Raw genomic sequence first — 26294 nt, forward strand, 5'->3', positions numbered from 1 at the left:
CAGTATTATATAAGGGTGATGACAGTGATGCACAGAACACGCTACCAAAATAGCATCAAAAAGGTATAAAGTCGCAAGACAACTAAAGGCAAACTAATGAGGTGAAAAAGTTAAAAGCAAAATGCAGTTCTATGTAATGTATCACTTCCCCAGCCTGTGTAAAACTCTGCTATGGTTAATATGCATGAGCAGGTGCAAAATCTCTAAGCAGGACAAAATTGTGTGCAGCCTCTTTGGGGATATATGCTTCTGCTGTGCCATCTGGTGTTGATAAATCAATAGATTAAACCTACAGATAATCTACATATAGAGTGTGATTTCAGATGAAAGGCTGTGCAGTGTAGTTGAAATGATGCGTAAAAGGCGCGTCTCTGGGAACACCAAAGCGGTGCAGTGACAGTCATCTGAGCCCACCGTAAACGCGCTTCGTGTCAACCGGAGAGAGCGGTTGACAGCGCGACGCGGCTCTACGCAAGACGACACCGGGGCCCGGAGTGCTCCTCTCCCATCCCTGCATGCACCTGTCTGTCTGTCACACCTAGACCAGATTCTATGAGTTTGCTCAAGGACCATGAGAAGAAAACCTGGTAAATGGGTAATCTGATATGCATGACTTGAGGTTTCTGTGCCTTTCTTTTCCTCTTGGAAATCGCAGGTTGCATCCATAATTTACACCAGCCTCCGTCTGTTCCTCTCCTCCACTCTGCGCCCTCCCTCCCCCCAGACGTTTTTTCTTTTTCCTCCTCCTCCTCTCCATCCCTCTCTCTCTCTCTCTCTCTCTCTCTCCTGGCAATCTGGCTTTTGCAGGCTCGCTCATTAGCATATTGCAGAATGTGCAGATGCCACCAAAAATTATTCACCTTCCAGCGCTTTGATGCAGTTTTGCATGTACACAAACTACGCCGTCGACACTTTGCACTCGCTCTCTGAAAACAAAAAGCGAAAAGGACACCGAGCCTTTATAACCAGGATCTTCTGTGTGACAATATGTCCGACCTTTCCTTTTGATGTTTCCTTGCATCCTCATTCGCCCTGATTACATTTTCCATCATGTCAGTCAAAGGTGCTTTAATACTGATGACGATTGATGGCCTGCTTTTCCCTGCCAAGACATAAATGAACACTTAATATTCATGTCGCTCACTGGATAGCTGAATACATAACACTGGCCTCCGCTGAAGGATAATTGAAGACACAGAATCCAGGCATCAAACACAGGCCTTTCTTCTCACATTTTTGCAAAGAAAGACAAATGAGTGGAGGATGGGGATTAGCTCTTGTCGTGCTCTTGGAGATGGATATTGCTATTGATAGAGGCCGATCGATAGTCATACATGGTAACCCGCCATTGGTCCAAGTCTGCTAACGCTGCTATTCAGGTTTCACACCCCGGGGACAGCTTAAAGCCAAAAGCGCCGGGTATCATCGCTGAAGCATGCATATGTGCGTGGAAGGACTTTTGTAAACATCCTTCAAACAGGATTTTTTTCAGCCCCGAAATCGACCACATCTGAGGGGTAACAGATACAGTGAAGTGCACAATGACTTGGCATCCAAACATGTTTTGCTCCAGTGACTGAACGCGGTGTTACCTGACAAGAGCCAGCTGCCTGCCATGCGAGGAGGAAATGCCTTTGCCCGCACAATCACAATGCTGGTTGTGCGAGACGTCATGCGACCCATATGCTTTGGGCAAAACAGAGCCGGATGAGGATTAATTCAGCATGTTTGGGAGTGACTGTGTGCCAGTATCTCATGTCGAACAATGGGACACAGGCTTGTATCATTTTCAACATAAATATGAGAAAATATGTGCATATGAAACTAGTTATACTCTTCTCTGCTATTTTCATAAAAACGTCTCTTATCAGTAGCTTCAATAAGAGAGGTGGTGAATACGCTGGACTTTACCAGTTATTTTACAAGATACGAAATGTAAAAAAAAAAATACAGAAATGGGCCAATATGGTAAGATGAAACACATCTGGGTTTTTTGCATTTGAAAAAACAATATGTAGACTCTGTAACAGCATTAGCAGTGTTTCCCAAATAACTTCAAAAGGAAACAAGCTTCAACCAGAACTTGAGCTTGTTAAATCACAACACGGTAAATGCAATTACTTCCTCACAGTAGTAAACCAGTCTGGTTGTTAGTTCCTTACCCACAACAAACATCCACTCGCTGGTGTTGAGGCATTTATACAGAGTCATTCAAGCTTGTCATGTTTCAGCATCAAAACTAAGAACTATATTATTTCACATTCGATAAACAGGCCCTGTTCGCTGCACTGCGCTGGTTAGCTCAAAGCGTCTCAAAGCTAATGCTAACTTTGATAAATAAAATGCATACGAAATAAACAACAAAGTAAAATTTGAGCCAATCCAATTGTTTTTGTGTAATTAAATGTAGCTTACTTAAGTTTGTGGCTGTATTTAAATATTTAGAATGCCTCAAAATTAACATTAGCATTAGCATTAGCAACGAGACACAAACCCTTTCCTTTCCAAACACAGAAGCGTCCTCCAGTGACGTCTTTATCACGTTTTGAGTGACATCCATCCCCGTTTTGCTGTCCACTGTGGGATCCATCAGTATTTAATGATTTTAGAGCGACCTAGCAAAAACCCCAGAGAGCTAGAATTTGACAGTAAATAGTCACTGGGCACTGAGCGTATCATCACGTACAGAGCCCATTGACTCAAATCCTACAAAAACATGGCAGATTATTATTGTTCTCTACCCTGACACTGACATTTAGCATAGGTATGTTGGTTTGTATTATTTACCTGTATCAATTTTCCAAATAATCTTCCTTTTCTCCCTTTTCTATTAGAATATATAATCATGGTTCGTCCAAATCCTCCCAATTCTCTCAATACTAATGGCAATATCATCTTCAATCTGAAATTTTTGACTTCTCCGTTGCTTCCAACACAACAACAACATATGACAACGGAAAATGCACAAATAAAAGAGGCAGCGGAACATTAATACTTATCTACGGCTTTATTACCTGACACTTAGCCTGACCTGCAGTCTCTTATCCAGCCTTATCAAGCCGCACACCAACATTGTAGCATACCCATATCGCTCCATAAGCCGCTACTTAAATCATTGGATGCAATAGGTGATAAATCAGAATCCTTACCGTCGCTGTGCTTCCTATTAAGTCCAAATCCGCTTCCTAATCCTCATCAATCATAGCACTCTGCAATGAAAAACAACACAAGACAAAGTACATCAGGGACAGTGACAGAATACAATGATAGGGGGGAGAAATGCATTACTTTAGGTGGCAGCGTTTATGGAGAAATAATAAAGCACTGTGACAGATCAGTGCCGTATAACAAGTGCTGGCAGATACAGTGTACGAGTTTAATCCCAGCAAAAATAGAAAATCTCTCGATGCAATGCAAATGCAAGTTGATTTCCTGCTTTCTTCCGAGTCTTTGAACACACCAGGCTCGCAGGGATGCGTCTCCGTGCTTCCGGCTCGCTTCAACAACGTGCACATCCGCTAATGGGCCGACCACTCGCTGACTATTAATGCGCTAGCCTACTTTGCACGCTTGTTTCAATACCCCCACATCTTTTCATTTCGCGAGACACAAAAAAAAGCTCAAAGAGGCAGTATGTTGTTATTTTTAAGCTGATATTGGTTACCTCTAATTGCAGCATTGTAAAAGCTTGCTGATTGGTCAGTGCTTCCTGTTGTGGGCGGGATTTAATATAAAAAAAAACCTTGAATGAATGCAGATTTTTTCTTATTTTTTCTACAGGGGTGAATGGTGGAAGACGGCGTGTGAAAAAAAGATTTCAGTGCGCTGTCTGCATTTAATTATGGAGTGTTTTATTCTCCGCGAAGCAGGAAGTGCACTGTTAGCATGCTAGTTGTCGTGGCGGCAAAACTCGCTCTCGCTCTCTGCAACTTGTGAAAAGCGCTTATAAACTCATTGCGGTGAATAATTACAATGCTAGAAATGAATATAGTAAGTGATCAATACATGTATTTTAAGTCTGTAAATATGAGGTACAGCGCATTTAAATCGCACAATACGCCCTGTGTTTAATTACCGTTGACACTAGCAAGATAAATACGCGGTTTATTAATTTTCCTGTCAAACTGAATTAGTCATAGGGGTTTAATTACCTAACTATGAACTAATATTGTAATTTTACACTGGGATGTGGGATGCAGAAAATGGTACTTGAGCACAAAGGCAGCCAGAGTAAACCAGCGTTCATTAAAAGCCCTTATGTGCAGTCATGTTTCCAGTGGCGGCATTAGTGAGTGATTGCTCCTAATCACGCTCTACACGATAGGAGGTTACCTTTTATTCCCGGGAATCTGGCGAATCTTCCACGCATTATCCCGTGTTCCTGTGAGCCGCTGAACCGTGCCTAATACAAGCAACACCCCTCATATTTTCCTGGAGCAGCGCATCGCTCACGACTGCAATTAAGGGAAATGATGGTTGATATGGTATTTTAAGGGGTCACTTCACTAGAGAGGAAGGGGGTGCTTGTAATCGGAATTGCACTGCACTTGTCAAAAAAAATACTTATTGGGGAAAACTTAAACTATTTGTTGGGCTGTAGTAGACATTCTTGATTGACTAAAGACTTGAGCCTTGAACATAGATTCATCGACTAAAAGGTAAAGTATCCTTGTACCCAAACTGCATCAACAATACCAAAAAAACACGGGATAAATATGTATAAAGAAAACTACAAGGGAACGGTGTATTTGTCTGTACATGGGTGGATTAAACTCGCGTATCACTCTCAAGTCTTCTTCCTTCTGCTGTGATCTATATCAATCTTTAAATTCCAACTAATTATTAGTCGACGAATAAAATGTTAATCAACGAAAAACCTTTTTGACCGATTCATCAATTAAATTACTAGAAATATGCAGTGCAATCTTAGGGTATTGCTGCACTTTTGTGATTAATTTTACAACCTCGCTCACTTTTTTTGCAATACATAAACCAAGACACTTACGTTTTCATGGATTGTCATAATATTCTAGTACTTCCATCACTACTACCACTAGTACTACTTTGTCTGTCTGCTACATGCCTTCTTTGAGTAGATGAGTAAAGCAAAATTATGAAAATGTGACTAGAAAAGAGACATTTGCATCAAAAGAACAAACGCAAAACTTCAGTTCCAGCCATTTTCTTTTTTGTCTTGTACTTTGGACTTTTTGAGGTGTGCTTGTCCAAATCTGACCTTAAATTAAATCAAAGTACAAAAATCAAACAATCAAAGTACAAACAGGCTAGATAAAGGCATAAAAGCCGTGGAAACGACACGGTGCTGAAACGACAGACCATCTATGACAGTTAACTGACAGTGTCCCAAAAACAACATGCTTTATTTATTTTCCGCATCTCTTGAAACGTTTGATGATTGACAGGTAAAGCAGATGACAAATGACATGGGCTCGTGGGGCTGTCAAAATTAGCAGATGACTTTTCATGATAACTTGTCAAATTAAAATTCACAATCAATAATGAGGTAAATTAACCAGCACCTTTAACTGCGAAAATGAGAAATCTGACACGCTCAAGCAAGATGTGTGACATGGGATCAGATATTCAGGTAATTTGTATTCAGACAAGAGTTTTGGCACATTTGCAACCTTTCATTAAAACATTTTTACAAACAGAGGGTAAACTAACAATGAACTGTATATTCTTGCTTTGAAAAATGGATGTATCTTAAGAGGAAAATGTAATATATGTCTTTAGAGTATCTATATAGGATTCATTAGTCAAGCCAAATCAGTATAGTATAATAATACAAGAAAAGTCGCTATGACCTGTACCGTTTCCTAATTAAGCTGTATTGAAACCAGCTTTAGCACCGGGGTACCTTGTGAGCCTTTTATACATATATTAATGTGAGTATACGTTCAGACAATGGTTACAGAGAACACAATCACGTATTCAGCTCTGCACTAACCTTGGAGTCAAATGAATATACCGGGAATTAATCATGTATATTGCTGGGCAGTAAATGCTCTATTCTGTGCCATATTTAAAAAGAAATATGATAAACCAGTAGAATGAGTCATACATTAAGCAGCCTTATTTCAATGTATGTCATATGTGGAGTTAAATACTGGTGATATCAAAGACAACATGTAACGTATATAATAAAATAGCAGACAACATGATTTCTCTAAAGTTTAGTGGCAAAGGTGTAAGTACTTGAAATGGTGAAATTATATTATAGCTCAATAAAGTTATTAAATTTGTTCATTTACAGTACAATTTCGCTTTCAAATCGGTTTACTCGCGGGGCAGTGACATAACGGTTAGCACTCCTGTCTCATAGCAAGAAAGTTCTGGTAAAAATCAAAAGTACAGCTAGTAACTACAGCAAATACGGCAAATTACTTGAGAACATACAGTGTCGAAAACTGGGACGGGAAGTAATAAAGTGTAAAAAAAAACGCGGGTAATTAAGTAAATTTGTATGCACTCAGATCATTGATACTTCTTTCACGGCTCACCTCTGAGTCAGTATATAATCTGAAAGACTTGAGAAATGAGTGCATCTTTTGTGTTTTGGTTAAAAGGCCAAATGTCTCTAGTTTGGCAAAAGAAACAATATATACCCTTCTTTACTGTTGGCAGGTCTATAAGTGTTTTTAAAACTGGGACAAATGGGACATGTATTGACTAAATCTGCTGGGACATGAGACACGGGGCTCAAACCTGGGATTGCCCCGGGTAAATAGGGACATCTGGTCGCCCTACGTTTACCTCCAAACTTCATAAAATGTTGAAAATCCAGCGTTGTTTAGGCAACTGACAACCGCTCGAGCACACGTGAGTAACACCAGAGCCCCGTGAGGAAACGTTACCACATGTAGCACTATTCTGTGTGGATCAGCACCGCTAGTAATCAGCGCAGAAATGAGCAAAAGCATTTCTTTACGCTGCAGATATGCTTAAGAAAAATGCACCAAAAACACTGCGGGCCACAAAAATGTTTGTTTTGTTTCACCAAGTTTCACAAATCCTAAATAATTAGTGAACTTTAGAACGCGGAGGTTGAAGTTTGATTAATGGGTTTGTTTTTCTGCCTCATTAAAGCGAATAGGATAGAATGTTTACATCAGTCTAAACACGTCACTCCTGGAAGGGTCTATTTAATGATCACTTTTGGGACATTTTGGGACCGGGGACAAAGTTTTGCCCCTTTTGCTTTTCTTGTTTGAGTAAGTTCACTTTTGTCGCCTCCCTGCAATAATAGGCCACCCTTTTTTCCCAAGCAGACCACACACTTGGATCCAGAGCCCACGGAGTCCCCAAAGTGATATCCTTTTTGTTGACCACTCTTTGAAATGGAAACCGCTTACCAACCCTCCCCGTGTCAAACTACTCAAGCGGAAACGAGGATTGTGATACAGTATACACTACAGTGAGTGATACAAAGGCTTTCGCGCTAATTTACTCATTCCCAATAATGAAACCCGAGGCCTGTGCAGCATCTTCTCACTCTCACAGGGAGGAAACATGGATGACACGCCTGCACCGTCACCGCGCCTGACGACACAAAGGCAGATTTATCAGAGGTGGAAAAAATAAAACAAATGCTTGCGTTGATTCACTAGTTGTTTATTTACAGCCCTCTCTGGAGAAGAAACCAATTCCCCAGTTGGGTCTTTGTTTCTCCATCGCACGACACAACGGGACGCACGGGGAGAGGGGTGAGCAGGCCAACCACACAGAGACCAAGGCCAGCGCAAATATGAGCGCACACGCCCTACATCTGGATTAATCTCCAATGGGCGTCTTCACAGATGCCATTAAACGTAGCAGAAGGCGAGAGAATCGTGCGGCAAAAGAGGCTGCCATGTGAATAATTTATTCAGAGGCTCATCTTGCCTCACACCAGGGGGATTTCGGCTTTCAATTTGCACTGTTTTCCTGCGCCATATTCAAATTGGAGGGAGCAGATTTGTTGTGATTGGCACGTGGAAGGTCATCGTTTTCCGGCTAGCGTCAATACGGTCCTCTACAGACTCGAACGCAGGTTTATTACACTGCACAAAAGGCATAGACTCTACATTAGTTCAAATGGCTCAAATCCTGAAATGAATAGCAGAGGTATCAATGTGTTTAAGCACTTGACCTTAGACCAGCGGCTTGTGCTCCAACCTGCACTCATCCATTTACTGTTGTTGCATATTTTAACGAGACATATTATACTTAAACTATAACATAAGTCATCATTTTACATGTTGTTCATTGTATGGCTTAGTAATAATATGTATTTCTTTATCTATATGGAGGGAAGATAAACTCAATGAGAGAAAATCTCTTTCATGAGTATCCTGTCGAATACAAAACACATAAAACAAGCAGTAACAGAGAATATCTAGCAAAATGTCAATAAAGCATTCACAACAAATATATTCAGACACACTTAGACATAAAATGTGGAATATTGCAAAGCAAGAGCACTGGCATTATGGGTAATCTTTAACAAGTGCATGGAATTTATTATAAGGCACAAGATGATCTCATTTAAATAGTCTGTGTTTTGTTCCACAGACAAGGAGCAGAGTTGCTGAAGGCTTTTTTTCCTGATTTGGCGCCGACGCTGTGCGACTGTAATATAAAGATACCTGCAGACACGGGGAGAACATGCACACTCCACACAGAAAGCCCCCGCACCACACAGACAGCGATCCAAGGACATTCTTGCTGTGAAGCAAGTGTGCTAACTGCTGCGCTACTGTACCGCTACATACTTTTTAAATAATCAGGCAAAACACCAATGAGATCCTTATGAACAATAAAAGGCATAGCAGTGCTGTAATAGTAGTAATACTATAGTAATAGTAACTGTTCAAAACTGCAGAACTGTCCTTTTCATAGTGGCATTTCACCGTAGCAAGCAGCATTTATTAGGCCCGAGCGCCACAAGCTGGCGAGAGGCCTATTAATCTCGTAAGGCCGTGCGAAGCACGGCTGCGAAAGTGCGCACGTAGTGCGCACGAAATCGAGCGCGAAGCGCTCGCCCACTTCCAAACACTCACTAACGCACTCCTCCACTCATGCACGCCCCGTGCATACTAATTAGTTGTAGGAAAATGGAACATTACCGTTGTAAACGGGCGAAGCCCGTGCAAAAGTTCGCACTAAACGAGCACTTTACATTGGGATGACGACCGCTTCGCGGTCGTCATCCCCATATAAAGCACTCATTTGCGCTAAGTAGCTCACGAATACGTTCCCCATCTCTTGCATGTTCCGTGCATATAAGCATGTAATGCAAAAATTGAACATTATTACTGTATAGAGGGCCAAAAACACAAAGTGGGCGGAGCCCACTCAAAATTATCGAAAGTACCCGTCAGTGACCAGGGACCCACACCATGAGGTAGGAAAGCGCGAGCGCTTTCCGAAAATGTATAGTTTATGATATTTGAAAAATGGGAAACATTGTTTTCGCATCGGAATATTATTCTTTCTTTCTTTCTTTCTTTCTTTCTTTCTTCTTCTCGGGACCAACCCCCCTATTTTTCACCCAGTGAACATTGACGAAAAGTCACAAAAATTTGCACACCTCTAAAAATCGTGCCTCTCTACATTCTGGCTATTTCCCTTTTCTAAAATAAAAAAAATTGGCGCGTCAGCGCCACCAAATGTACCAAAAATGCATTGAGAGATGGGAAATGACCCAAAAAAAATCTGATCGTAGAATCATGAAATTTGGCGCAGAGGTAGATGGTGACAAGAGAAGTAAAAAATATTATTACGGCAACGCCGTCCCCCGAACCAAATGTCGGCCATATTGCTTCAAAAATGGCTAAACATGACTTCGGAGTTTTTCCAAACGTCGTACTTTTACGAACTCCTCCCAGGGCGTTGGCCCTAAAAAGCTGAAATTTGGTGAAAATGCTACTGAGGAGTGGGACATCAAAAGTTATCCAAATTACATTGATACCTCTCACGGTCTCTGTGCGGCGAAGCCGCAAACTGTAGCTAGAATTTCAGAAATCTCCCATATTTAAAATTTCTGCCGTTTGCGCAGATAAAGTCCGAATTGCGTCAAATTAGAATCAGTTGTTAAACTCTTTGCCCTAAACCTACTTGAAGTGAAATAAATTCATTTGGCGCCACAGCGCCCCCTACAGATTTTATATGGAGGTTAAATGTTTAGTTTTGCGAAATTATATGAAATTTGACACACAACTCAATTTTAGCATCCCCATCAAAAAAGTCAATGACTCATGTCATAATTGTTATGGCGTTGCCGTAACGATGACCGAAACCTTTCATGTTATTCCAATGGGGAAATCACCAGAACATGTTTACACTTTAGACTTTCACAAACTCCTCCCAGGGCGTCAGCCCTATTAACCTGAAATTTGGTGAGACTCATCTTCAAGACCATCAAAAGTTATCCACATTTTCATTCAAAGAGTCACGGTGTCTGTGCGGCAAAGCCGCACATTTTGCCAAGAATTCAAAATAAAATTGCTTTTTGATGGTAAAACAAAGGGGAGAAGATGTGACAGCGTCACAGATTCAGCAGTAGGCGTAATAAAAGGACAATTGGGGCGCGTTAGCGCCCCCTCCTCTTGCGGCGTGGCGGCGGTGTGGCGGCGGCGTGGCGAGGGCCGATCATTGCCGCTTGCGGCTATATTTAGTTTTACTTTTGAAAAGTGGCTTCAAGACGTTTTAGAACCCTGCATGTATCATTTGGAGTCTTAATTTTTTAAATAATCAGAACTAAGTACAGGGATGTGGGCGGGGATAAGGGGGAGGTGAAAACAGGATTTTTCTGAGCACTCAAGCCTCTGCAGTTGCAGGACAATACGGGATTACTCAAACATAAAATGAAACTAATGATGATTAAACGCTGTTGTAAAGAGGTAAAAATCGCTCATTCAAGCCGATTTTGCATATATCCCCAAGAGACCTGACCCCCAGGGCCCACTCCATTCACAGTAACGCGAGCTAAGTCTTACAAATATGAATCATCTTGCAGCAGAATTGCTTGATATGTAGAAACATGAAAAATATCCATGGACCAGCAAAGCAAATGCATCTAAATTCCAGTCAATTGAACTAATATAGCCATCCCCCTTTTGCAGCGTAGTGCACCAGGTTAGCGGGCGGGTATGTGTGTGGCGCTCTTTGTTTACCTCGCTGTGCGCCGGGTGACACTGGAGAATAGGCCTGTGGTGAGCGGAGACGGCAGTGTGTGTCTCAGCTTATTAGGCTGCTTTCCAAGGACACAGGAGGCTCCAGACATTACACTGGCTGGGGAAAAAACACCAGCGCTAATCATAGCAGAGAGATGCTAAGGCCGCAGACGCTAAGTGAAAACGTGGGAGAGGGGAGAGAGAGTTTTTAACACATCACAAAGACTGGTTTTGGTTGGCGGGATTTGGTTGGGCCATAATATGTCTGCTGAAAGTTGAAACAAAGAAATGGCTGTGTTAGAGGTTGCTTGGGAAAAACTGCGCAGCATTTGGAGTTTTTCTGTTTCTCACAAGAACAAAACAAGCTTTGTTTGGGGGGAAAATGTTGACTTGATTCTCTTTCTCTCTACCAAAGATATTCTAATGAGCGAGTCACAAGGACCAACACGATGTCGAGGCAGCGGTACGTCTAAAACTTATACCAACAACAACAACAACAACCACAAGAAACTGGGTTCGGGCGATACCAAAACAGAAATCTTTCAGACATCACGGAGTATCACACTTGGCAGCAGAACCAAGTAACAAAAACTCAGGAAGCCGCGGGACAAGCTCGAAATACAACACAGTATTCTTTAATAGAGGAGTACTCAGTGTTCCAAGGTATGATGTGCGTATTTTGGTTAACGATTGCAGTATTTTGATTGGAACCCGAAACATGATGTAGTCAAACAAACCCCGCTTTGAAAGTAACTGGTCCAAGATGACAAAAGAAAGGGGCAGGATCGGAGGGCGCCTCAACAGGAGAAAGAGGAGGATGAAGTCATAGCGCTCATGCATGTCCTCTCTGTGTGTGTCACTGTGGGACTGTGAGAGAGAAGAGGTCATCTGTGACAGGACGAATCGCCATTAGCCAAGGGCGCTTACAAACTGGCAAGCAGGAAGAGTTATCCTCACAGCAACCAACTCTATTCACGAGTCCTGGATATGAGATTTCCAGCATTCTACAACCCACAAAGGGGCATCTTTTTTTTGTTTTGTTGTTGTGCTGCGCTGTTGTTGTACAATTCCTTGGGGAACAGATCAGTCTGCTTCACTTTACACCCATCGTAGGCGGCACGCGTACAACAGAGACGGTGAACATATTTGAGATGTGATCTCTGCTTGTGTTTGTACAAAGACACATGGCGCGGTACGAGTGAAGCGTCTCCAAAAACCCCCGGCCCTCCGACAAGCGGGTTACGGGGGTTGCTTCGGGGAGACGCGGTGCTTACCCAGCAAAACGCTCGTCATGCACGGTGGTGAGTCGGTGTACGAGCCGACGCCGATGACAGGGGCTGGCTGTCTCCGCTGTTCCAGGCGTGAATGGGTCTGTAGTCGCCAGGCACAGTGCAGCGGTTCAATAAGGCCTCTTTAACCAGCTGAATGACGGGCGAGCAGACGGGCGCGGGGCCAAGCACAGACTTTTAGCTTTGGCTGCTGTAAGCATGCCAAATCAACCAGACCAGGGAGGCCACTGGCGAGGGCAGACAAAGAGTAGGAGTAGTGGGCTTGAAAATCTGTCTGAGAACACTCTTAGTTTTCTTATTAAGCCACAAAGTGCATGTTTTCTCTCTGAAGTATAGCACGGGTCAGGAATGTTCAATAAAGTTTCTCCCTAAAGAGGTTTGCAACAAAACCTGACTATCTATTACACAACGATGTCTATTACATAACGATGAGTTTCCACATGCAGCAAACTTTCCTTCAAATGAATGTAAAGCAATTCCAGCATGTGTTGATCTAAACAGGTTTATGATCCACTGCAAGAGCTCCCAACGAACAATTGCACAATCCTGAGCTAACATTATGTCTTTTCTTCATTTTTGATTTACTGTATGTCAGCTCTGGACTTTTCTGTTTCTCTCTAGTCTTTCCACATGCAGCTTGCAGACTTGTTAAACTTTAAAGACTGTCCGCAGCCCTGAGCGTTGCATCGGGGGCCCTCCGCTGCAGCCTCGCCTTGGAAGTCTCCGGCACAACTATGACACAGCATGAAGGAATGCACTAATAGATGTGGCTTTTCCCCCTCTCCCTCCCTCCCTCTCCCTCTCTCTATTCCTCCTTTTCTCTATCTGCCTCCTTCTCCGGTGGGCAGGTCCACACGCACCCGGCAATTATCAAGGGTATTTTCTCCAGCGCGCCAAATCCCTGTTTATGGGTATGAGCGTGTGTCACTAGGGCTGTCAAACCCAAAGCCAGAGTCATGAGTGCGCGGCCGACCCCTCCGAAATCTCACTCAGGTCGAAGCGTCAGAGCGCTTTCTGCCTCCGTTTTCCATTTTGGATCAGAAAGAAGAAGAAGAAAAATAACTGTTTTCGGTAGCGATGTCATGACCTCGAGTAAGACAGCAAAAATGATGTTTCGTGTGAGCCTTGACCTAGAAAAAAAAAAGGTATTTCTGGAAACCACCTACGAGCAAAAGTGTTTCAGGCAGAGCACAACTGAATTTGCAGACACATAGCTAGACGAAAGTTTTACTGATTAGTGTGTCAGTGCTCATATCAGTTTGAGAATAAACACTACTTACAACTTTACGGGCTGTTTACTCCTTTGACAGTAGAGTCAAATTGTCATCAAAGCTCAGTTTTATTTGTAATTGAGTACCATCCATGATTTTTGGTTTTGTTTTAAATGCATAAATAATAGGGCAATATTGTTCAGTTGTTTATCAATCAGTCGATAGTATCAAACAATATTTGTACTAGTTAGCTCAATGTTTTATTACGCTGGACAGCATGAAAACGAATCTGTGCAGAGAGTGAGTTAGTTTTTGGAGTTACTAGACCAGTGCTGTTCAACATACGGCCCAGGGGCCAAATCAGGCCCTCCAAGCTATTTAATCCGGCCCACTCCCCATTTTACAAATATTGAAAAAGTACTATTTAAAAACCTCTTGTTTACTGGTTTAATTCTGCTTTAGACCCGTTTTGATTCTGGGTTAGCACTAGTTTAGACCTGGTTGGTACTAGCTTAGTCCTAGTTAAATTCTGGTTCAGTAATTGTTCTATTGTATTAGCTCAATTTATCGAAACAGTATTGGAGCGATTTTGTGCAACCCGAAATGTTGTAACAGTAGTGGCGTGTTGTGCTCCTCCAATCCAGAGACCTTGGCCGTCTGAAAAATCTGGCCCTCTGGAAAATAAAGTTGAACAGCCATTTACTAGACATACATGCTTATTCATTTCCCTGTGTACATAGTCGTTTTAGCACAAGAGCCTAACAATTTGGAGAGCGTTTTCAAATGCAACACCACAACCCCTTTTGTCAATGTCTTTAGTCGATTACAGCCCTACTAAACATACTAATAATAATATTAAACTTAATATGAATTGTTTGCTTAGTCTTAATGTGCGCCTTTCGCTCTCAGTTTGTGTAAAAACTGGTTACTGGGACGATGTGTTAGAGCATTCCATTCTCACAAATGCTTTATACTTTTGTCATTATTATGTAACCATGTTTCCTCAAGTGCAAAAAACAAAAAAGGCATAATTTATTTTTAAATCGTGATCAATCTAATCTCATTGTTCCGTCATTGTACATTTGCATAAACAGAACATATTTCCTGGTATTATTGGCCTGTTTTAGCTCTTTCCCCCAAATCCAGACAGTCGAGAGAATAGTGACCCAGGACGCGGCGCACACTTCCTTTTGGCAAGGGCAACAGAGGAAATAGGTCCCTGCAAATCCAGTGGTTAACAAGCCTCGTAAAATGGGACTAAACCGTGCAACAGGCTAGGTATTATAGTGGTTAATTAGAGCCAAAGAGAGGGCAAGTCTGTGTCTGAATGGGACACAGAGTCGGCCTGTTCTCGTGCAACACTCTGCACGTCTGCAAACAAGACCCCGGGGCAAACCTGAATTGCCAGCTCGAAAGTAAATTTGCATGTTCCTAACTGTTGGCAGGGGTCAGCAGTGCTCATGCGCCTATGACTTAAACAACAATATACGCGGTGTGGAGAATGGGCAGCAACGTATGTGTCAAATACATTAGGACAAGGCAAGAGCAAAATATAGGTTGAAATAAGGTTTCAAATGGAGCTGAAACTAATGAGAATTGTAGTAATCGACTAATCAGTGAGTCATTTTGCTTTACAAGATAATTTTTTGCATCATTCTGGGAAATCAGCGATTTTTCTTTTTTTTATTGACATTTTGATTTAGTTATGGTGCTGTATTTGCTATAAAAGGGTGTTTTGTGTATGCGTTTAGAGTCTGTATAGTCCAGGAAACAACTATGATTAAGAAAATCCAATCATTTTTTATACTTGACTGAGATTACTTGATTAATCGTTGCATTCCTAGTTTGGTCTTGCTTTCTGGTTGATTTAGATCGGCTTTAGACTTGATTAAATGTGCTAACAATAATGCAATGCATAGTAAAAATGCATAACTTTCAAAATCCTATTTCTCCACTTGAAAATACTGCATGAAATAAAACACTTACACCGTGTATAATGTCTTATATAGCACAATATCCCAACCTATTAGAGATGCGTTTCTACTAATATATTGAAAAGGAATGATTACGTTTTGACGAACTGTGTCGTTTGCATTCAATTGTGATCATTTATGACATTTGAGGCACTACGGTGTGTTTTTATTTACATATTACACATTGTCTCAAGTCTTTTGGAATTGTACAAAAGCCGTTTCCTCTCTGTTTCATCACACGGGCCGGGTTCTTTGTTAGCATGCGGAAATGCCTCTAGTGGGAATGAAAATACTGGCAAGTCCCTGCAAGGAGAGAGAGAGAGAAAACGAGAGGGAACCAATGTTATGCCAAGTTCTGGTGTAGGTTGAGCGCTCCGGTTACATATACATAGATAACCGTGTTAACCTAAAGAACATAAACACTGGTATGAGGTTACATGATCACCTGGGCAGTTGGAGAACGCGAGGAAGAGCTGGTCCGGACACTACCGCATCTAAACTTGGACTGATGCTGTCACGGCCGCCGCAAAATTACAGGCAACGTCAGTTTGAAAGCTCTGCAGAATTCAGGGAGTTTCCAGCCTGGGAATTACGTTTGGGAATTAGGTGACCCCGGCCACCACGGTTCATTAAATCATACGAGTATCATTCAGTAGTGCAGGAGGATTCCATAGAGAGTTTAAGGGAAGGTCAAGCGAAGTGCCAGGGTAGAGTTAGTGCAAGCAGAATACGAGTGCACACTGGACGTCCTGTACATGCTCGCGCCTTCCTGTCATTTACAGTTGCCATCCGATCGGGCGGCCATGTCTGCAGGCAGCGCGGGGAAAGAAAAACAGAGAGAGGAAACGCAATGCAAGCTCCCTCCAGAGCCAAAATTGGGGGTACGAAACTTGTCAAAATGAGGTCAACTATGTTTAAAGTGTAGATTTATCACCAATGCTAAATGAGCATCGGGTCCCGCTCATGTGACCGGGCGGCAGAGTAAATTAAAAATGTATTACCAATTACAATTTTAGAGCGAATAAAAAAAACAATGCGTAACTTTCTGAATTAAATACATTTGCTGACATTGAACTATTGATGCATTAAGTTATTGGCAGCGCAGTTTAGGCTGTTAAAATAAAATAATTGTTCCTTCATTGAGCATGTGTACCAAAGATGAGACTTACTGACTTATCTGATTTCTGGAGTTAAATCTGACGTGAGTGATCAAATTTGTTTCTGATTGTTTACAAAAAAAAGGGGAACATTTTTTAAGATTCAAGTTATTTTCAAATGTATTGTACTTTATCTTCCGAATCCTTTGATTACCAGAACCATGTCACCAGGGTTTTACTGATCAGATTTCTTTAGTAGATGTAAACATACACCAACAATCAGATATTACTATTGGGTCATCTGATTTTTCCTAGCTTTACCATGGCGTTATTCCCACCTCAAGACCTTGTCATGGCAAACTGGTTGACCGTCCTGCAAACCGCAAAACCACCGTGCAGCCAGTGCCTCACAAAAGCTCTGAACTTTTTGCATGTTCCATTACCTCATTCTGTGGCCATTGCACTATAGCACATGTTTGCAATCAGACAACAGTGCCCCAACAACAGATGATTGTAATCGTCCAATGGCCCGCACTTAAAGCAAAAAATAAGACATACGGTGAGGGCCAGACATCGGTGATTTAACGCAATTTAATACAACAGATTTGATACAAAATAGATAGAGCAGAGACGGTGAAATCCTCCATTGCGTACAGAGATTTGAAACGACATGTCATGCAAACTTAAACAATAAGCCTAATATTGACAAGAGCGCTCTACACACACAGCCAGCGTGGACTATTTTTAAAGCAGGATTTTTCAGACGCGCGCAGAGCCACCCACACTCTCACATCCATTTGACCCAGGCAAATTGAAACAGTATGCCATTTCAGATTAATATTACATGTAATTTTCACCTCCTACACAGAATTGACATATATAGACTCATCACATTGTTAAAGGTGCTATGTGTATTCTCTAATAATACACCCGGGGTTAGTCATGTTCTGTGCTTAATGAGGAGCTGGATGTTCTACAACCTCACTAACACGTATATATTGTCAGTCAAGTCAATGCATGCTCTTTGACCTTTTAGTGTAATGAGAAATGTGTAATCTTATGCAATAAACTGGTTATTTTACTAAATTGGGACATGAAGATTCATTTTGTTTGATTTTTCCATTGCACTTGTCAGGTCATGTCCCATGGGAGCAGGGTAAAATCAAGCCCTTATGCTGAGAAATGTACTATAAGTAACTGACGTTTGTGATGTTCCTTTAAATTCATATCAGAAAGACTGTGGTTTTGCACTGAACCGGTACAAACTGACTGCAGCTAAGATTGTTTCCTAGATTACTTTGCATTTGCTCATCAGTCACACACACAGGCTGAATATTGTAGACTAGTACATTGGATCAGACAGTTATGATCTCACCATAAAAGTGATACTTGATGCAGTATGCTTTCATTACACCCGTACATTAAGTGCCTTATAGGCCACGCAGCTCAACAGCAACACTGTCTTCAGAAGATATCAGGGGAAAACAGATTCAAGATGTACTGACAGAGTGGAGGAGCTTTCAAGACAGCTGCTCGAGTTTCTCTCTCTGTCACTCTCGCTCACACACTCCCTCTCTCTCTCCTTTTTAGCCAGTGACAGCAGGCACCCAGCGATGACATGAGGAGCGTCTGAGGCAGCCAGAGCGGCAGCACTAAACAGACAGAAATATCTGCTCTGACAGAGGGGCACACCGTCACCCACTACCACATGCATGCAGCTGTCACTGAGCTTAGCGCTCCGCTCATTTTTTCTCTTACAATTCTCTCTGCTCTCCAAATAGTGGCTCTTATTTTTCTTCCTGCTGCTATCATATAGCATTTGGAGAAGCCACTCCCACGTGTTCATGTTTGGCTGGAGGCCAGAGACCGGAGAGTGGACATGAGGCCTTTCATGGGGCCAGTTGTAGAGCTCATAACTACACTACACTTGACCAGGCTGGCCTACGCAGGTCTGGCTCTTCAGTCCATTACATTGGCTGACTCTTTTTGTTCATACTAGTCCTGCTTCCTGCTCCGTGTGCCTCCGCGCTCCACAGCCACAGCCGTTCACAATTAGGAGGGTCAAGGAGCGCAGAAGAAGCGCAGCAGCATAGAAAGTGTGCAGCCGAGTGCTGGGACCAGCCTGCATGTGAGTGCACGGGCGTGTGAGCATAAATCTCTACTTTGTCAACAAGTCGTCACCTGACCTCTGACCTCCATTTGTAAAAACAGACAGAAATATGACAGCCATGCTAATGTTAGGACTGGCAGAGTGCTCCTCTCCCTGTGCTGCACTATTCCACCAAATTCATGAATCCTGGGGCGAAGTACAATGGAAAGGTGCGTGTCAGTGCGCACACACGAGCAGTCACACCCATGCAACGCCCGCCCCTTGTAGCAAGCTCCTTTAATTGCCTTGTTTCAGTGGTCCCTTCTGAATATGAGCGAAGCTGGGGGCTGCAGTTTACAAGACACATCTGCAGGTGTTGTATTTCAAACTGAGAACCTCAAGCTGGGAGGAAAAAAAAACATTTACTAATACAAGAGCAGAGATGGAGGAATATACAGACACATTTTTCATTCTCTCTGTCACACATAGGCACACACACATTTTGCAGGTGCAGCACTGCTCCTCAGTGGCATCAAGCCTGAAAACGCTGGCACATCTGAGCAAGGTGAAATCGAAAATCTCTTAACATCTGTGTCTCTGTACAGAAAAATACTGACTTCATTGTGATGCAACTGCACACTGTATATGACAGCACAAAGCCTCGACACATTATAGGGGAGCAGACCTGTCATATCAAGAGAAAATAGGCTTAACAACATGGCCCGGGCTACACCTTCCTTTATAAAACTTTGACATAACCATAAATACTACAAATATACGCGGCAGGGTCAAATAACTATATGGACTTGACATTTCGTTTCCATGCTGCAGAAATCTCTGCAGAGAGCAGCAAAGGAGCTCATTGACAACAATTTTCCCCCTTTTTAATTCTTTGAGCGCAGAATCAAATCTGTTTGTTATAGCCAAGAGTCAAGTAGTTTCAGAGGATCTCTGCGAGCGTGTTTTTCCATTCAGCAAGAGAAAGAGCAATCAGCTAAGCTTCAAATGGCATCCGAGCGATTCAATCTCCTTTCTTCTGCGCGCGCCTCCATTGTAATGTTCTCACAACACACTGGCATGCACGTCGCACTGCACACCTTCTCCGATCATCTGTGCAAATGGGGCCCAGATGGAGAAGCATGCATCTAATTGAAAAACATATGTGTCACACTTAAAAATTACAGTTCCAATATCTGAGGTTGATTTTTTGTCTCGTTGTTTTACTTAGAGCCACTGGGGGTTAAAGCTAGCATCTAAAACAGCAAGGTTTTTGATGACTACATTACGTTGTGGATATTGATGAACAAATTGATAGAGAAAACGAAGTGTCATTAGTCAAAATTGGGTTCTGTAACTATTTGTCAAGCAAAACATCTGCAGCGTTTTTCCTTTTTCAACCAAGACGACATCAGTTAAAATGGCTAATTGAGTTACTTGCCAATGTTCTCTCAGTCAAACGCGTGTGCATAACCCATGGAAAACACAAACACCCAAGCATTTGTCTGTGGTTAAAACTCAATTATGAAAGCAAACTATAAATGCATACTTTTCATTTGTTTATGATTTATGGAGGATGCATTGTGTAGGTCATTCATTTGTAATACTCTGAAGTCTATGGCGGCGCTTTCTTGCAATAGATATTGATGTTGATACTGCAATAACAATAAATTGGCAATATCCAGAGCAGCACAAGTCCTTTCTAAGTGACAGCCAACCAGGCAGTAAGCGGGGCCATTTGTAAAATTAGTCAAATGAGAACACGGCCCTTTTGTTTATTGCCTTGAACGGTGACAAGGAAACAAGGTTGGAGTCGTCGCAAACGCCATTTCTCACTCTCCCGCTCTCCCCTCTGCGAGTGTGAATCCTGCAGCGGCATTGGTGGAGCGGCGCGGGCATTATGAGCGTCCATTAATGAGAGTGTGGTGTGGCGTATTGTGATGCGCCACATATTAGAGCCATTCATCAGAGCCAGGAGACACTTGACAGGCGGACGGCCAACAGGTTGTGTAATCATATAACACAGCCATGTCAGGCCCGCCGCGCTGCGTGTCCCATTCAGCCGCTAATGTTGTTTTCCTCTGGGTAATTGACGACGACCCGGTGATGGATAACATCATGGAGCGCAGGGTGCGTAAAGATGGTGGTCGACTGAGTGATGTCATTCCAGATTAAATCAGCTCTCGGATCCGTTTTAAAAGGGGAAAGTTTCAACTCGTCTCAATCGTCCTGTCGATCCGTTGTTTGAAAAGGTCAGGGAAACGTAGCTCTGATTAAAAAGAGAACGACCCGAGATCATTTGAAACTAGTTTGAGAACAACTCTACCCACTTAAGTTCAATATACTTACACGTGGGCTTGTCAAGTCCTGCTGCATTAAAGTAACTCAGGCTTAGTAAATGCAAACCGCAAAGAAAAAGATTAGCTGGATACATTCACATTACTCTCCCTTTGAGGAAGTCTAGGTCTGATGCTAGTAACTATAAGAGAACATAATGTACAGAGCGTGTAATATATTTTTGAGCTTGTACAACCCTTCAGACTTACAGTAAATGCCATAACAGCATCTGAATGTAATTTGGACGAGCAGTTGTATAGATCAAAGTCGTTTTTTTCATGAAATGACTGTAATTTGCACTTACTTATGAATGTTTACAACAAATGCCACACAATAACGCCTAATGTCTGACAGTTAAAAACACATGTAGTCACCTCCATTTGCACGGCCATTCATAATCTTCCTGGAGTAAGTCATTGAGTGGAAACATCCAGCAGACGCATGGCTCCTCTGGTTACAGCAGCTGTGCACGGTGTACACAGAACGTCATCTGATGATGAGGAATTCTACCGCTTCTCCACAGCCACATCATAGGAGCACAGGTGGCCCCGGGGCTGTGCGAGACGTTGTTAAGGATAGCGAGTATCCTCACACAACCTGTTCTGCACTGTCCCTAAGCTGGGAAAGAGAAGACAATGTTCTTTCTCATCCTCCCACTCTTCACCACTTTATACCTCTGCTTGGTTGGCGAGAGCCGCTTCTCGCACGGCGCAAACAGCCAAACAAAAAATAGACACAACTATAAAATAACTAAAGTGATGGCCAAAAGGAATAGGTAAAAATATGTGTTAGTAACTAGGGATGCATACCTAAACCCGCGTTCAGGTTCAAGTCCGGATTCAAATCCAGAGGTTTAGGTTCAGGTCCGGACTCATTAGGTCCGGACCTAAACCATGTCATATTTGCATAATGTTATAACAGCATAACACAAGCTACTTGGCTCAATTAAGTTGAAGACACATGAACAAGGACGACTATCAAACACAAGGCTTAACTGCAGTGAAATAAACTCAACTTGTCTGGTTTATCCACTGTTTTTTAACAGAAGTTACAACTTACAAATCACAAGCTACTAGCTATGAGCTAGCTGCTAAACTATAGCTTAACAGTTACACACATCACTTGAGGAACAACTCAAGACTCAACTCAACAACAAGAGCATGTTGAGTATTGTTGACACAGTCAGTCTGGGTCAAGGGTCAAAGCAGCTGTTTCATCTGATACAATGTTTTGCCTTTAGACACATTTCCACTCTTTAATGTTACAGATCCATTAGCATCAAAAGTCAGGTAAAAACCTTCAAACAGACAATACACCAGTGTAAATAATTAAGTCACAGTGTAAAATAACAGAGTAAAGTAAAATTAAGTATTTACTTAATGCCAAATACATCACACCACAACATAACACTTAAGTTATTTCATTCATATTTACACCCAGAGGAAAGACCCAGACAAGACCACGCTGACCCCGCCCCTTTAACACGCTGACCCCGCCCCTTTAACACCCGAGGACGCACGCAGCATATTGACGATCACAACATCGCACGCGGCGGCCACAGCTTAAAACTGTTCAAAAAAGCCAGCGATCTCACCGGCTTCACTTCAATGTTCACATGTGGATACACGGTTCTGCGCAGCTCGACACGTACAAGGCGCTCCTGTCTCTCACACGTACGAGGCACTCCCGTCTCTCACACGTACGAGGCGCTCCCGTCTCTCACACGTACGAGGCGCTCCCGTCTCTCACACGTACGAGGCGCTCCAGTCTCTCACACGTACGAGGCGCTCCAGTCTCTCACACGTACGAGGCACTCCCGTCTCTCACACGTACGAGGCGCTCCCGTCTCTCACACGTACGAGGCGCTCCCGTCTCTCACACGTACGAGGCGCTCCCGTCTCTCACACGTACGAGGCGCTCCAGTCTCTCACACGTACGAGGCGCTCCAGTCTCTCACACGTACGAGGCACTCCCGTCTCTCACACGTACGAGGCTCGTTTTCTAGCCAAAAACGGCATGTGTAGTAAATAAACACATTCAGCAGTCACAGTTGTATGAGCAGCATAAATAAAAAAAAATGTCTTAGTGCTTTAAATGTTTAAAAGTGAAGTGATTCCACTGTCTAAAGGAAACCGTACCGAGGTGTCTGAAGGGCCCACACCAGGTGTTATCTCCCAGAGGGCTCTGGTGTGGACCGGGTTCACGTTAGCTAAGGAGGAGCCTCCTTAGCTAACGTGAACCCGGTGACTGCTGCACGATGATTGGATAAGAGAGAACGCAGACTCAGGCCGATAACAATGCAGCTAAAATAATACTTTTTCACCAAACTCTGACTTGTGGGTCAGGCAGATAAACCACCGCATTTCCAGTGATGGCAACTTATGTTGAGCCGGAAGACTAAGCAGAACATAAGGTTGTGCACGTGTTTCTCACCAAGCAGACCTCTGCCTCTGGACCTGGCGCATGGAAACGCACTCTGCCATTAAAAAGAACAACTCCGAGGCGATCCGAGTACCAGAGCCAGTGGAAACGTGCCTATAGATTTCATCTGGAGCGCTGATATTAGTGGAAGGCAGCACACCATTCCTCCTGCCTCTCACAACGACCACAGTGTTTGGTGTCAACACTGGCCACACTGTGCGCCGGGGACATTAAAAATGCATCCAATTAAAAACGCCAGCGGGGAAAAAAAAGTTCACAGTAAATGGCAACGGTCTGTGGCATATTTGCAGCGTCGATGGGCTCTCTAAACAAATTGAGCTGCTGGAGTCTTGCATTAGTCATTCTAGCTGGCTAAATTCTGCCGCAGCTCTGTGGGCACAAGTTGGCACTATTTAATGTGTTAATGTTAAATGAGGCTTTACATTTGTTTCTTGCATTTTAATATTATGGAAATGTGAGGAAAAGAAACATCAAGTGAAAAGACAAATAATAAATTGTTTAAAGTATAGTTTAATCGTCCTGAAATGATGCTAATAGTAGTAGTAGGAGTAGTAGTAGTAGAGCTGGGTTGAAATAATCGATTTTCCGATTTTTAGTCGATTCGCATATTAATGACCGATTATCGATTCGTACATCCAAAGATCAATTTTTTTCCCTCAGTGAACTTCAATCTACCTTCAAGAAAGATAATTCAGGACTCCTGGATTCTCTTTCTTGAAGGTAGATTGACCCTTAACCTTTTCATCAGTCTTCCAGCCATCAGTAACTACCAATACTTGTAAGATTTGCTGTTTAATATTGATATAATACTAGTTTTAATGTTGCTTCTCTACACAGTCATGAAGTGAAGGAAACGGTTCAAATACATTTTTAATTTTTAATAACATTAACCCCCGGATCGAATCGAAATCGGATCGAATCGGAAATCAGATCGAAATCGGATCGAATCGGATCTGAGAAATCGGAAAAAAACGATTTTGAAACGTAAAAATCGGAATTGAATCGATTCTTGAAATTTGAATCGAAACCCAGCTCTAAGTAGTAGTACAGCTAGACAAGACAGGTTACTCTACTACACATTGCACATGCAAAAGATTAACTCATCTGTGGTGTGTCAGTGATCTCTGTCCCCTTTAAAGTGACGTCCACGGGCTAATCCGATCCTGCTTGTGCGTGTCTGCGTGTCGCTGTGAGTATGACCGTACAGTGGCGTCTGTGAGAGCCACATGTTTCCCACATTTACACACACGCTACGCTGCAGAAGATTAACCGGCACTTTATTATTTATTCGCAACATGGATCTGCCTCCACCCAGTGCCATCACACACCCCTCACCCCACCCACCAGCGCCGAACCGCCACCCTCATTCTTAATCCCCGGTAGGAGAGGAGAGCTGCCATAATGCCGTCGCAATAATAATAGTACATAGCGCTTTTCAGGACACTACATAAAATAATAACAAACGGCAAAAAAAATGCAGGGTGAAGTTTGTCGTTTTACGTCCTGGTTGGACATGGGCAGCAAAAGTGACTTAGAGCTGATTCCTTAACTGTAACCAAGCAAACACACTGGGGAAAAAGTGTCAAAATGCTATAATTTGACAAATAAAACACCTTTATTTTCTATTTATCTTCACAAACCACTACTTGCCATGATAACTGACCACAGGGACTATCCAAACGAAATCATCAGAAAAACATGAAACCTGTGTGCATTTTAGTGCTTTACATCAAACAAAACTGTTGTAATAAGACACTGTTCCTTGCAAATGTTTATTACACAGTTCCCGTTTCAAACCGTGTAAATATTCAACTTTTAAAGAATATCCCGAAAGAATGTGAATGATACTCTCCAAAAGAATGTAATAAAGACAGCTGAAACTAGAGCTTTACTGCGATATTAGCCGTGACTCCGAGAACCCTGCATCTTTTCAATGAATGCTTCCTTAATCAAAGCCTGCTGCATGTATTCTTCGCTCCGAGTGTTGACACTGGCCACAGGCTCCTCAGTTAGGACTGGCTCTTTCTCATTTTTTTTTCTCTTTTCTTTTTTTTTTCTTTCTTTTAACCGAGCCAAACAGGATCCTGCACGGCTCCTCATAAACAGCAGCTGCAGCCTGCTCTGTTCCCAGTTCCTCAGGAGGGTCCAATCAAAACCAGCCACATTAACTGCCTCACTTTGCCGTTGCGTGCCAAGTCTGCTCCGTTACGGAAAAAAAAATAAAGGGGAAGGGAAAATCTGGTAAGCTTAGCGTGCGCGAAATGACGACTCCGGAGCAGCCCAGTCGAATCACCAAATCTGCTTACCTGCGTGACCTTTGCCCTCTGCGGCCTTCCTGCTCGCGCTCGGTCTTCCTTTTATGGCGGGCGCCCCTCCCCCGCCCCCGTGTTTCATGTATTCCTCACGCGGCGCTCGCTCGCTGACCTCTTCTTCTTAAGCGGCGATCTGAGGGGAGGCAAGACAAGAAGGAAAAGGGAGAAGGACGTTAGATTTCTTTGAGTGGATAGCCAAGAGACGCTGGTTCAGGCAGAGGACAAATGGGTCGCGCATAGGCAGAGATACAAACACACGCACAACACACACGCAACACACACCGGTGCTGAAAAATGTATGCAGGCACTTTGCTAGGCAGCCCCATTTGTTCAACCTCTTCACCCGCTTTATTATCCACAGTGCTGAAGT

The 26294-nt window shown here is 42.8% G+C and overlaps 1 protein-coding gene across 6 annotated transcripts in view; it reads right to left on the minus strand.

Moving 5' to 3' along the window:
* Positions 1-26087, minus strand: part of zmiz1a (zinc finger, MIZ-type containing 1a) — a 127611-nt gene extending 101524 nt beyond the window's left edge. For 3 of the 6 annotated variants that reach the window (XM_072437210.1, XM_072437212.1, XM_072437209.1), the window contains exons 1-2: positions 25919-26084; positions 3150-3209 (exon numbers count right to left, since the gene is read on the minus strand). The gene's annotated coding sequence lies outside the window, so the exon portion shown is untranslated. Of the gene's footprint in view, positions 1-3149; positions 3210-25918 lie in introns of all 6 variants that reach the window. The other 3 variants (XM_072437213.1, XM_072437208.1, XM_072437211.1) reach the window with 3 other exon arrangements.
* Positions 26088-26294: the final 207 nt, after the last annotated feature.

The sequence above is a fragment of the Eucyclogobius newberryi genome, unplaced genomic scaffold, assembly GCF_026437365.1.
Source record: "Eucyclogobius newberryi isolate DKJ021-1_F unplaced genomic scaffold, fEucNew1.0.hap1 SCAF_8, whole genome shotgun sequence".
NCBI lineage: Eukaryota > Metazoa > Chordata > Actinopteri > Gobiiformes > Gobiidae > Eucyclogobius > Eucyclogobius newberryi.